Raw genomic sequence first — 13,210 nt, 5'->3', positions numbered from 1 at the left:
CACGATGCTCAAGCGACGCGCGCCTCGCGCTGCGCACCCGTGACGCTCACGCCATGCTCCTGAGCACCCATGCACTTGCGCGACGCTCGCGCCTCACGCTTATGTACTGCTTGCACACCGCGCACCCACGTGCTCATGCGCCCGTCGCTTGTGCCGCGCGCCAGCGTCAAGCGCCCGCGAGCATGTGCGCTCGTGCGTCGGCGTCGAGCGCCCTTGCGCATGTGTGCCCGCGATCTGTGCACTTGCGCGCCACATGCCGAACCTCGCATGCGTGCACTCTAATGCATTTCATACGTGTGCGTGCATGCATGTTCAAGGCACCTCGTGCGTGTTCATGTTGCGTGCTCCCAAATCACCATGTGCCCTTGTCAAGCTATTTTTTCACCTTCAATTTTGTCCGAATAGCCATAAAAGGGGTTGATGTATATTTAATTCCTTATACTTAAGATATATTTTAATATATGCGACGAATCTTTTGAGATAGGTTTCAAACCTCCCAGAGATAAGGTAAAGATTTTAAAAAATTTCAGGGCTTCCGAAATCTAGACTTAGCCAAATTTCAGGGCTTTAGAAATCCAGACTTGGCCAAATTTCAGGGCTTCAAGATTTCAGACTTACCCAGATTTCAGGATTCATCTCCAATTTTGTTTGAATGGCTAGTGTGTCTTTACTATGCATTGTTAACTCTACGGACTAATGTTTGCTTCTTCTGTAGGTAAAAATGGCATCCTCAACTTGTCGAGGTCATAACTCTTGACTCGGGCGTCAAAATTCAGAATCGCTTACACCGTTGGAAAGAAGAATTGAAGATCTAATTTTAGTACCTAAAATAGTGAGCTTTTGGTAGCCCAATTTTAAGGATCCATGAAGGTTTTGACTTGAAATTTTGAGCAAAAGACATCCAAAAAGGTCATTTAAAAATGCCTAGAAAATTTGTGAAAAAATATGAAAAAGTTGCAAACATTTGATCATTTTGGATAATCTGGATCACATGGTTTCTCGCCAGGAAGGATTGGACAGGTGGAGAGAAGACAAAGGTCAAAGATACAAAGGTTGGACACATAAAGCAAATCAGGTTCCTCATCTTATGCAACTTTTTGAGAAAAGATTCAACGCAGGTGCCTTGAGATTTTTGATTGAAGTAGAGGGAGTGCAAGTTTATGAAAGTAATTGGCTATAAAGAAGGTGTAAATCATCAAAAAAGGGCATGGAGCATATACAAAAAGTGATCTAAAACTTCATTTGAGCAAAACCCAAAAACCGTTTTCAAAATTGAGAACTTTGATTTTTTGGCGAATTGAGCTCCATAGATCCATAGCTCCGTAGCTTCGCAACTCTGTAGGTACGTAGGTCTATAGGTACATAGCTCCACATTTTTTGAGCTCCGCAATTCAGAGGTGCGCCGACAGTTGACTGCTAGTTCCAAAAATATCACTTTCCATGCATTGGGAGCACATTCTGATGGCAAGTTAACTCCAACACACATCAAGTGAAGGGCTAGATTCTATTTTTGGTGTCTCCATGCACTTCTACTTCAACTGATGGCTCCCTCCTACTTTCTCTCTCATGATTTCATTGTTTTTGACATGTAAAGGGCTCATGCATCCAATTAATGAATAAAATATGGATGGAGTCCCTCTAAGCACCAGTTAGATTACCAGTTTGTATATATTTAGTTTGTTTTAATGTTTTAAAATCATTTTATTGCATTAAGATATCTCTCACTCTCAACACAAATTGAGGAGACAATTTCTTATAAATATCCCATTGTAAAATGTAAAAAGGGCCGTCGTTATAATGCAATAAAGTTATGATTTTGTTGCTAGCATTTGGAGTGTAGTTATTCTTTCCTGAATGTGTCATTATTTTGTGGATTTTATTCATGAGATTGTGATTGAGCCAAAGGTTTATTGCATTGTTTCTGGTTGTGCGATCTTTTAGTTCTAGTGTTTTCTATAGATATATGAATTTCGTTGACGTAACGGTCTTGAGAAGAGATCACTCGATTGTGTCTACATAGCTTTTTGTGTCGCATGAGCGCACTTTCCGTGGCCTTGCGATTTGATGAAGAGTGAAACATCATCCGATTTGTTAAAGATTCTCACCGATGATTGCATCAGTGGATTCTAGGAAGCGCTGCTCCTATTTTCATTGGTTTCCTACCGATTTCTTCGAAGGTTTAACTCGCAACGTGTTGTGTTTTGTAGCTTATGTCCATTTAGGAATTTCGATTTCAAGTTATTTGATTTCATGTTATTTGCTTTGCTAACCCCGCTGTTAGAATAGGACCTCATAGTAGCTGCATTGTTAGAGTTGCATTCATTGAAAAATAGAAAATACAAAAATATTGTTCTTTTGGTGTGATATTTTGAGACAACAAACAGATTTTACTTGATTCCAAGGTAAAAGAGTTTTTGGAACCAGCAAAGGCCTCCTCATGAACATTCACATTTATCTTCTACTGAGCGGATTTTGGTATGTCGCTTGAGACAAACACTGAACCTTGGAGCGGATCCTTAAAAGGATTTACTTTTCAAGAGAGGAATTACACTATGGATTCCTGCCGTTTACCTCATGCAAAATGAATGCCCAATAGTAACTCAACACCGGAAGAAACACTTGGCATACACTGGGTAACTCAGCACATGAAGAGTCACTCATGATACACTGGGTAACTCAGCACATGAAGGAATTGCTACAATAACTTGACACATGAAGGACTGCTAGGCACATGAAGGAATTGCTATGCACATGAAGGAACTGCTAGGCACATGAAGGAACTGCTAGGCACATGAAGGAACTAGACTGCTAGGCACATGAAGGAATGCTAGGCACATGAAGGACTGCTAGGTGCATGAAGGAATTGCTAGGCACATGAAGGAGTTGCTAGGCACATGAAGGATTTTCTAGGCACCAACTTGTAGAATGAACAGAAATGAGCAGGATAACAAGGCAACCCAAGATGCTCCTACATCAACAAATTAGGTGGTGCATGTGAAGGGGATGCTAATTATTCTACATCACCATCAATTATAGAAGGAGGATGCACAAAGAGTAAACCTTCTCTTGATGATTATCCTATCTTATTTGAGTTTGCAGATGTTTTTCCTCGAAAGCTTCCTAGTATGCTACCACCTAGGTTAGTTGATTTCCAAATTGACCTTGTGTGAGAAGATGAACCAAATAAATATAGCACTGTACATGATGACTATGCATGAGCTTAATGAGCTCAAGATTCTATTAGTGGAGCTTTGTGAGAGAGGGCATATTCACCCTAGTGTGTTACCTTGGGGCACACTAGTGATCATTGTGAAGAAGAAGGATGGATCACTTAGGTTTTTCATTGATTACCAACAGTTGAATAAAGTAACCTTAAGAATGGGTATCCACTTCCTAGGATTGATTATTTGTTTGATCAATCATAGGGTGCCCAAATATTCTCAAAGATAGACTTGAAGTTGGGGTATTATCAATTCAAGATCAAGGAAATTGATATCCACAAAACTGTATTTTGTACAAGGTATGGCCACTAAAAGTTCATTTGGGTGCCATTTAGCCTCATACATACTCTAGCTATACTCATGAGTCTGATGAGTGGAGTATTCCATACATTCTTGGATAGATTTATTGTTGTATTTCGTAACTATATATTGATATATTCTCACAATGAGAAGGAGCATGAGGAGAACCTGGGATAGGTTTTACAATGAGAAGGAGCATGAGGAGCACCTAGATTTGCACCAAGCCATGAAATATTGAGCATTAACAAAATACAAATAAGCTTCAAAATAATCCATGTACAAGGGTGACTATAGAAACTAGATAAGAAGCTAGTATCCACAAAATGATATGTGAGAAATGAAAATAAATGTGAAGCTTCTTATCTAACAACACTTCTTACTAGTGACTGTTACTAAAATTTTGCACATGCTTAAAATTTTACTTCAAGTAAAATCACAGAAAAAATTGCAAAAGAAAACATTCGTTTTCTATTTATTCACATTTCATCATTTTGCAATCATATAAAATCTTGAGCAAAAGAGATATAATGTTCATTGTATAAATCATCACTGATATGTACAATTTTCATTTTTACAAAATATGAAATGAATGGAAGAATGCCAAAATATCCCACACAAGTCGTGAATACATTTTATTGTCTTTCATATGTATTGAAAACAAGAAAATAAAGCATATGTGAGAAAGTTAGAGATAACCAGTTAGTGCCTTTTAGACTTTGACTGGTTAGGTGTTCTCTAATATCGCCTTGTTGCTCCTGGTCCAGCCCTCAATCCAATAAGCTCCTGGTTCTTCATTTTCTTGCATGGGAAAAGGTGGGGTTAGATCTTTTAAGATTTAAGCAATGACTGATTACTTGTAACTGTGTACCCACACATGAGATTTTTTTCCTTTTCTGAATACATATGAAAAACAACAAAATGTATTTCAAGTGCTTTAATGAAAAAAGAAAAAAATATAATGTTAAGGGGACATATTAACTCTGATATGAAACTTTCCATTATAATCAAGAACAAGCTTGAAATTATAAAACAGTGGTTTCATGAGTGTCATGAGCCCGTGCTTGAACCTCATACAATACCATCTTAAAGAACAGAGCACTAAGGAGTTAGCATCATTGAACAAAGCTTGGGAATTATTTCAAATCAAAATAATCTTAAGATCAAGGACAAAAAGGAATAACTGGTATCATTAAAAGAAGAAAAGAGAATCTTGGTTTCTAGATGCTCAAATGGAAGCTCTTGCAGATTTCACAGCTAGAAAGAGAAAATGAAAAGAGTGAGAGCACCAAGGCAAAGAGCAATCAAGATTGGTAAAGAATGTAATGACTGCAAATTGGAATAATAGGTTATTAAGGTGATTTTGGCTTTGTTAATGAGGAGACACACATCAAAAGCGAACATATTATTCTCATGTTTGAATAAGATTTATTGGGGTCATGGTATTTACAGGATATAAAGAGTCTCAACATTCTACTTTGGAGAATATTTTTTCCTTCTTACATTGAGAGAGTGTGCTATATTAGTTGGCATTATACCAACATCATAACTTCTTTCTCCATCTAAGGATTCTAGCATGGATTGACAAAGATGTATTGTTTAAAGACAGTATTCAGCTTTGAAAAAGGAGCAACAGTTATCAAAATCCCTATACAAAAGAATATGATATTCATGAGTGCTGAAGGACCCAATGTCAATTATGACTATTGCATTAGTTTGAGGAGCTGTTGTACATGCACAAATACAACAAACCAAAGAATAGCTGAAATCAAAGACAACATGTTTTTCAACCTCTCATGGCAGACCAAAAGGCAACTCCATACGCTGTTTTAAAATGCACAAAAATTGAGATATATGCAGCAAACCTGTGTATCATGGTGATTGTTGATCCAAAATGAAAAATCTCACCAACTGGAAGATTTTTGCACGCAAAAAAAAAAACAAATTCTCAGCAATAAAAATGCTTCCAGAATCATTTTATTTGCTGGAAAATGATAAACAGTTGGAACTCATCTAATTTCCAACAAATAAAATGATATATCAAATGTAAAAAATGTTGTTCCTATCCCACATTTACATCTACAACAGTAAAAAATCACGCAAGGGAAAGACCAGTTTAAAAGCAACAAAATAGCTTACAAAAGAGAACCATATCTTCAGACAGTGGCTCAAATTAAGAAGAAAAAGCCAACAAACTTTTCAAAGCAAAGTTTCACTTGGCGATTTTAGCTCAAGTTTCCAGCAAGCAAAGCTCAATGGCATCCAAGTTGTAGTTACTAAAAGACATTAGCAAATATTCCCATGGCGAATTAACCAGTCTTCCATAACAACTAAAAATTAAATCCGAACAGCATAAAAGTTTCAGCAAAGCTTCAAATTCATTCTAGCAAAAAGCATCATTTATGGTGGCATTTTAAAATCTCAAACATCACACAAATATCATTCATGGCAACCAATAAAGCAATACAAGCAACAACAAAATGTTTTAAGCAAACAAATGCTTAAAAATACCTTTTGAATGGCATTTTTGAAGTTTTTTTTGCTCTTCATCCTAAAAACGTGGAACACATGTTCCTTAAAATGGCAAACTCTTGTAGCTGGCCAGCATTCAAGCTTGAAAAAACCAGTATATTCATCATGACGGTTGTAAGAAACCCTCATCATTTTTCTCCACTGCTCCAAGCCTCCAGAAGTCAAATGAAGATGAAAATGATTCATTTTAGGGCATTCGAAATATCATACCCTATTCAATATTGTAGTTCTATTTGGAGTCTGTGGCTTTTAGTGGGATTTTACATCTTTTTAAAAAGTTTTTATGTTTGAAAGGAGGGGGGGTTGGTTTATACAATGCCTTACTAAATATTTGAAGTAGATAAAATATTCCTTTTAAAGCTTTTTGTGCATTTAAAACATAATAATGATATTAAATGATACCAAGAAGTCATTTAATATTATCTTCTTGCTAAAATGCACATAAAGTTTTTATTTTTTGCATTTAGTTCCATGTAAATAGGCTATTAAAGTGATTCATCATTTTAATATTTTTATTTATTTTCAATGCAAAACAAAAAAAGGTTATTTTATTTATTTTTTCCTTTTGCATTAAAGTCTAAAATGTAAAGGAAAACTATTTTAATGATAACTTTTATAAATCATTAAATAGTTCCTATTTGTCATGCAAAAGGAAATGAGTCATCCCATTTCCCTTGTTATGGTCTTTAAGTTTTAAAATCAGTTGGGAACCTTTGGAGCAAAAATAGGCTTTACGGGTTGAAATTGACCTTATCATAACAGTTAAGTGATATTTGTTAACTGTTAGAGACTTTTTTGGGCAGTTTAAGATGAGTCATGGGCTTCATAATGAGTCAGTGGAGTCATATGAGCAAAAGACATTAATTTTAGAAGATTCTAAGCCCTGATTTGGAGGCTTGATTCTTGCATTCGACCCAAGGGTTGAAATTGTACTTATTGGAGTTTGTGAACTCATCTATAGAGGGAGTTTTGATTTTATGACAGAGTTTTGAGACATTTTTTAAGTTGTAAGCTTTGTTATAGGGTCTATAATTTAACATTTTGAAGAAATAATGCCAGTGACAGCAATGTGATTATGCTTTATGAAGTAAATTGTTAAGCTCTTTTCCTTTCTACAAATTTTGTGTATGTCTTGAATGATTTGATAAGTTAACTTGTGAATGTTTTCTTTATTCCTTGTTTTCTGTCTTATCCCAACACCTTTTTGTAGAAAAGTAAGTTTTTTTAGCAGGTTATGATATGTGTTTATAGGTGAAATTAGTCAAACTGAGGTAATAATTTATCCTCTTTTTTTAGTTTTAGTATTAAAACCTTATCATAGATCACTTGTGCAAGCCTTTATAGGAAGATGTGCTTTATCTGTATTTCATAGAACTATATAATCCTCTTTGTTACATGTGTGTTACGTCTTCATAGTAACTTCTGGTGTATCACCTCTTTTCTTAGTTTAAGCTTTAGGTTTTAGGTTTATTTTCTGCACTTTCTTACCTTTTCCCTCTAAGTTTTCATTAAGTTTTAGAGTGTTTCACTAAAAGATTTAATAGGAGCTGGCCTAGAATTCAGAGGTTTCATTTCATTATCCAGTCTCACATAATGAAATGACTCCCATGTTAAGTAAGGGTTATTGAACATTACCAGTTCAGTAGGGTGCAAATCCCGAAACTTAACAGTGACAACTCATTAATCAGGCAGTATAGACAAGACATACAAACTGTTTGATAGAATGATACCATGATATTTGTTAAAAAGATTGTCTAGACTTTCATTCAAAAGTCAAACATTGGTAGGCATCATGTTGGAACTAGAGGACATCATGCTCACATGGATGGAGAAAGCTTGTAGAGGCACCATAGTGAAGGGAGACATGAATCATTTGTTGCAATGTGTCAATAGAGAGGTCATCCCATGAGATGGATAAAGAGTGGAGTGATAATTACATAGAATACACTGATAGAATATGCACAATATGGAAGCATATACAAGCACATGAACAATTGGGCAAGAGACCTCAAGAGACTGAAATATTGGAAATTGATTGGTTTTATGAGTAATATTCATATAAAATGTGGCTTGCAAAAATACCATACTGTAATGTGGCTTGCAGAAATACCATGGAAAACTGTATTTGATACTGCTAGATGGGAACAACTAATTTTTCATTTTATTGTACCTAATCTGATGACAGTTCTAGAGGAATTTGTAATCAACCCAGCTAATCAACAACTAGACCCAATTTACTAGGTTATGGCTATTTTCTTTCTAAAAATATCTAATATGATTTGTATTTGCAAAATTTCTTATGAACTCTGCCCTTTTTTTCCTAGTCTACATTATTTTTGTGGAGGATCTTGAGGTGAGTCACTTAGCATGGGTTGAGTGAGTTTTATTGTTTTATTATTCCAATTCTGGAATATATATGTAGTTGGATCAATTTTTCTGTTGTGCTAAGATGTAAGAAGCACATCCAAAAAGATCTCTAAATAATAGAAGGAAATATAAAGAGATACCTATTTAGAAGGAAAATGAATGAAAATTTTCATATCCCTTGAAGAAAATGGTGGAGCTAGGACACGACAATGAAATTGTAGAGCAAGGGCACAAAGATCACAAGGGCATGACATGGAAACAAAATTGTAGAGCAAGGGCATGCCAATGAAATCATAGAGCAAGGGCATTACAATAAAATGCAAAGATCACAAGGGCATGACAACCAAATAAAAAAGCAAGGGTACTACAATGGATTGTAGAGATCTCATCAATGAAATTGCAGACCAAGGGCACAAATACAAAATATAGAGATCACAAAGATGAAATGCAAAGATCACAACAATGAAGGGCACGACAACATTTATAGCTCTCCACCCTTGTTCAAAACTCTTAACCCTCTTTCCCGTGTAACTCTCCATAATCAAAACAAATGGGAAATGATTTATGTCATGTTTATTTTTATTTTTATAGTCACTAGGCATAAAAAATATGACTCCAACATTGGTATTGCAATGTTAGGGACAATTGAAAATAAAACATGAAAATCAACACAAATTACACCACCATTGCAAATTCTCTTCACAATTTGACCTCAAATGTTGTAATGTTGATTGTTGCTTTTGCGAAGTAGACATTTCTCTAGAGCAAGATGGAAATATAATTTGATATTTTTTCACACTTACTGAATCGAAGCTAAATATACTACCAATCATATTTTAGATTTCAAGGCTAATGATAACAAAGTTCTCTCAGTCCCAACAACCAAGGCTAATGGAAATTGTGTTTTCTTAGTCATAGAAACCTAACATGTTATTGATAGGTTCATTTTCCTCGACCTATATTTAGTTTTGGGGTCATGTTACTAGTTTCATCTTACTATATTGGCTATTGTTTCCATGAAGCAAATAATTCTTTAGAGTGAAAAGAATATATTGTTAGAAATGGAAGATATATCAAATTGGTACATAGAATTTTTTGCATTTAATTTGATTCATATATCTTAAAAAATAACATAAATATGACTCAAGATGAGTTTGATATAGTCTAATGATGTAATTTTTAACAATTGGGAAGGTTTAAATTTTTGCTATCTCTCCTTTAGATTGGTTATCACAATATTTATAGGATCAATATAAGTTCTATTTTGATGGACATGCATATTTTTAATATTTGTGAATTGTATTGTAGAACTTTAGATTTCCATATTCATGTAGATATGGTTACTATAACAGGTCTATCATAAATAGGTGAGAAATTCTATTCCTAGGAAAAATCCCACAAATTAACTTGCTTGAATATAAACCATCCCATCCTTAGCCCCTACCTCTCTCCCCTCTTTTCCTTCCATCCTCTCTCTCCCTCTACATGTCTCTCACTACAAACTATGTCTATAGAAATAAAACCTTAGAAAGTAAGGAGATATGACAGCATCCAAATTTAAATCACCAAGGATTCCCTAGTTTTTGGGAGAGGATTTGGCATGTATTCAATCCATATTAATTCACCTCCTTCCATTCTCTATCCATCACCAACAAATACTATTTTTTATGCATCATATAGGACTTTTTTTTCAGCATGAGGTCAACATAATCCATTGTTATCACCTAGGAATAAAATAAGATGGAGGAAGTTGATGAAGAGGTTATGCATATGTGCATTATGGAGTTGGAAAAAAATCTTTTTCCTAGGTATTCAAAGAACTCATTGTGGCTTGTGTTTATAACTAAATTATGTTTCTTGCTCCTCATAACACACATCTCTAGGTAAGAAAATTTGTGTAGGGGAAAATGAGAGAATGAGAACTCTACTTGTTAAATGTTTTTGAAAAATAGAGTGTTCCAAGTGGCCTGCTCATAGATTCTTTCTAGAGCACTCTTTCATAGTGCATTGTATATTTTCTCTACTTGGTTCATCTAACATTCTCACAATTTTTAGAGATACACAGCTTCATGATTTCCAAGTTCACCATCTATGCAATTATATATAGCCACACTACCAAGGAAATTAATTTCATTATAATTATTTTTCTTATCAAATTATGTATTCACCTTAAAAAGAAATAGGTATATTAGGATTTCCCTATTTTCATGAATGTTACTTGTTGACATAAAATAAAATAAGAGTTACAAGATCTACATCTTCATGCAACTAGTTTGTGAGAGTTGTGTTTCCTCTTCAATGCATGGCATCTTGATTGGTTGATAGCAACAAAAACACAATCAGATTTCTAGTTTTTTAAGAATGTTTGTTCTTTTTTTGGTGTTGACTACATGTTATTTAAAACAACTCAATCAATTTCTTTAAAAAAAAAAGGCACATACTTGATCAACTTATGCTTATTTAAAAAACCCCATAAGTATTCTCTAAGTCATAAGACATTCAAATCATTTGAATTATAAAATTACCCAAAATTATTAGTTGAGTTTTTAGACTTTCTTTAGGTGAATGATCACAATTTTGTTCACCATCTTAATATGCATGCCCTCTTTCCAAAAACCAAATTGCTATTTTATTTTGTTTTACTTTTCTAAATTGATTTTCAATAATTTTTAAAATTCTAATACTCATGTAAATTATTTTCACAAATCATTTCTAATATTAAATAAAAAATAATACACCTTCAAATCCAATCAAGTCATATCGACTAATACACTCAATATAACATTATCATATATACTCTCAACCTAGATTTTCATGAATTTTATTCCACTACTCAATGTCATGTTCATGTTTTTATTCTCAAAATGTAAAGAGTTGCAACCACAGTTGTAGATAAGTTTAAATGACTGTAGATAAGTTTAAATGGAACATCCTAATAAACATGCTTTTTTACATAATAATGTAAGGTTGTTTAATTAATAATGAACACTAAAATTGTTGGAAGTGACATTAAAATGAATAAAACATGCAAAATCTTAATTTGAAAACTTTACCATCACTTATGTAAATTTGATCTGAAAAGACGTGGGAGTTTTGATGGGAAGCAATCCCCTATGATCCCTTAAGACTTATTGTCCATTTCTTAGAAATTGGTGTCCATAAGTGTAAAGATAATTTAATAGATCATCATGACTTTACAATGGACTTCAAGAGCTTGTTATCATTGAATTAGTAAATTTGTTGATATAATTTTTTCCTATAATATTATTTATTTACCTATAATGAAGATCCATAAAAATTGTATAAATAGAGATGTTTTTGAGAAAATTGTCAAATCCTTTTCAAAAGATTTAAAATTTTAAAGCATAATTTTTAAATTTTTTTTTTTAATGATGGATCAATTAGAGCTACCCTTCTTTCTGGTTGTATCATGATACAGGAAAACTATATAATTCATCACCCCATTGAATAAGAAATGCATCATTGATTTCAAAATCTAAATCTCGTTTCATAGCTAACATAGGATGGTGACATAGATACAAATACAAAACTATTTTAGTAAAAGACAATCAAAAGTTTGTTGGTTGATGGAGGAATAAAAATTTAGTGTTATTTAATAATATATATTTTTAGAATCATTTAATATAAATAAAAATTGATCCTTTTTATTAGAATTAGTTAAGGGGATTCCTTATCTTGTTCATAACATATATAAATATCTAAGTTAATTGAATACTTAAAACTATAAATTAATGATTATTTAGATAAATGCGTTGGACTAAAAGTGCAATTAAAATTATATTATTATTTGTATTTTGAAACTTACAAAATGATGTGAAAGATATATAAATCAATTTACTACAATATCAATTTTTTAGGGATTACAAAGTTGACTATGTTATAGTATGCAAACTAGCCATGTTTTTAATGGATTTCAATTTGTGACTACAATATCAAAGTCTCTATTGTAAAAAGGATGTGGCATACCACCTTGACTTTGTATTCATGAAATATGAAGTAGTCACAATTGAATTTCTCTCAAATTAATCTTCTAATGTCTAATATTTAGTTATGACTAACTTCTAAGACAATTTTGAAATAGTCATATTTTGGTTGGTTTTCTCTTTTTTTTTTTGTATTATTTTTCTTAGGTTTTTAAATAGACATATTTTGACTCATTTTCTCTTACATATTTTGTGTTACCTTTCTTAGGTTTAAAAATTTACATATTTTGATCAATTTATTCTTACATATTTTATATTATTTTTCTTAGGTTTTGAAATAGACAAATTTTGATTGACTTTCTCTTACATTGTGATATTGTTATCATGATTTAACTGTGTGATTTTAAGTCAAACTCATTGACACATGTTTCAGGAGTAGTGATTCAACATGAATTCATCTCTTATGAGAATAAATGGGACACTTAGCACTCATTGGATCTAGGTGATTTCTCTTACATATTTTGTATTGTTGGTATATGTAATGTTCACCTATCAATGTAATGATGATTTGTGTAGTGAGCTATCATAGCTACATCTACATCTACGAGTTTCTTTTTTATAATTGTTAGATGCATAGTTAGTTATTAAGCACTTATTTATCACTTGTTACTTTATGAGAATTTAACTTCTTCAATTTGACATTTATATTATGTGACGACTCTTTCTTTATTATATGAATTAATGGTGATTTTGAAAAAGTCACATGTTAGTTGACTTTTCTTAGATATTTTAGATTGTTGGTAAATATTATGACCACTTATACATGCAATGATGATATTTTTAATGAGT

Source organism: Cupressus sempervirens, chromosome 5 (assembly GCF_028749045.1).
Source record: "Cupressus sempervirens isolate cs-2001-9-10 chromosome 5, ASM2874904v1, whole genome shotgun sequence".
NCBI classification, from domain to species: domain Eukaryota; kingdom Viridiplantae; phylum Streptophyta; class Pinopsida; order Cupressales; family Cupressaceae; genus Cupressus; species Cupressus sempervirens.
This window is presented reverse-complemented; position numbering follows the sequence as displayed.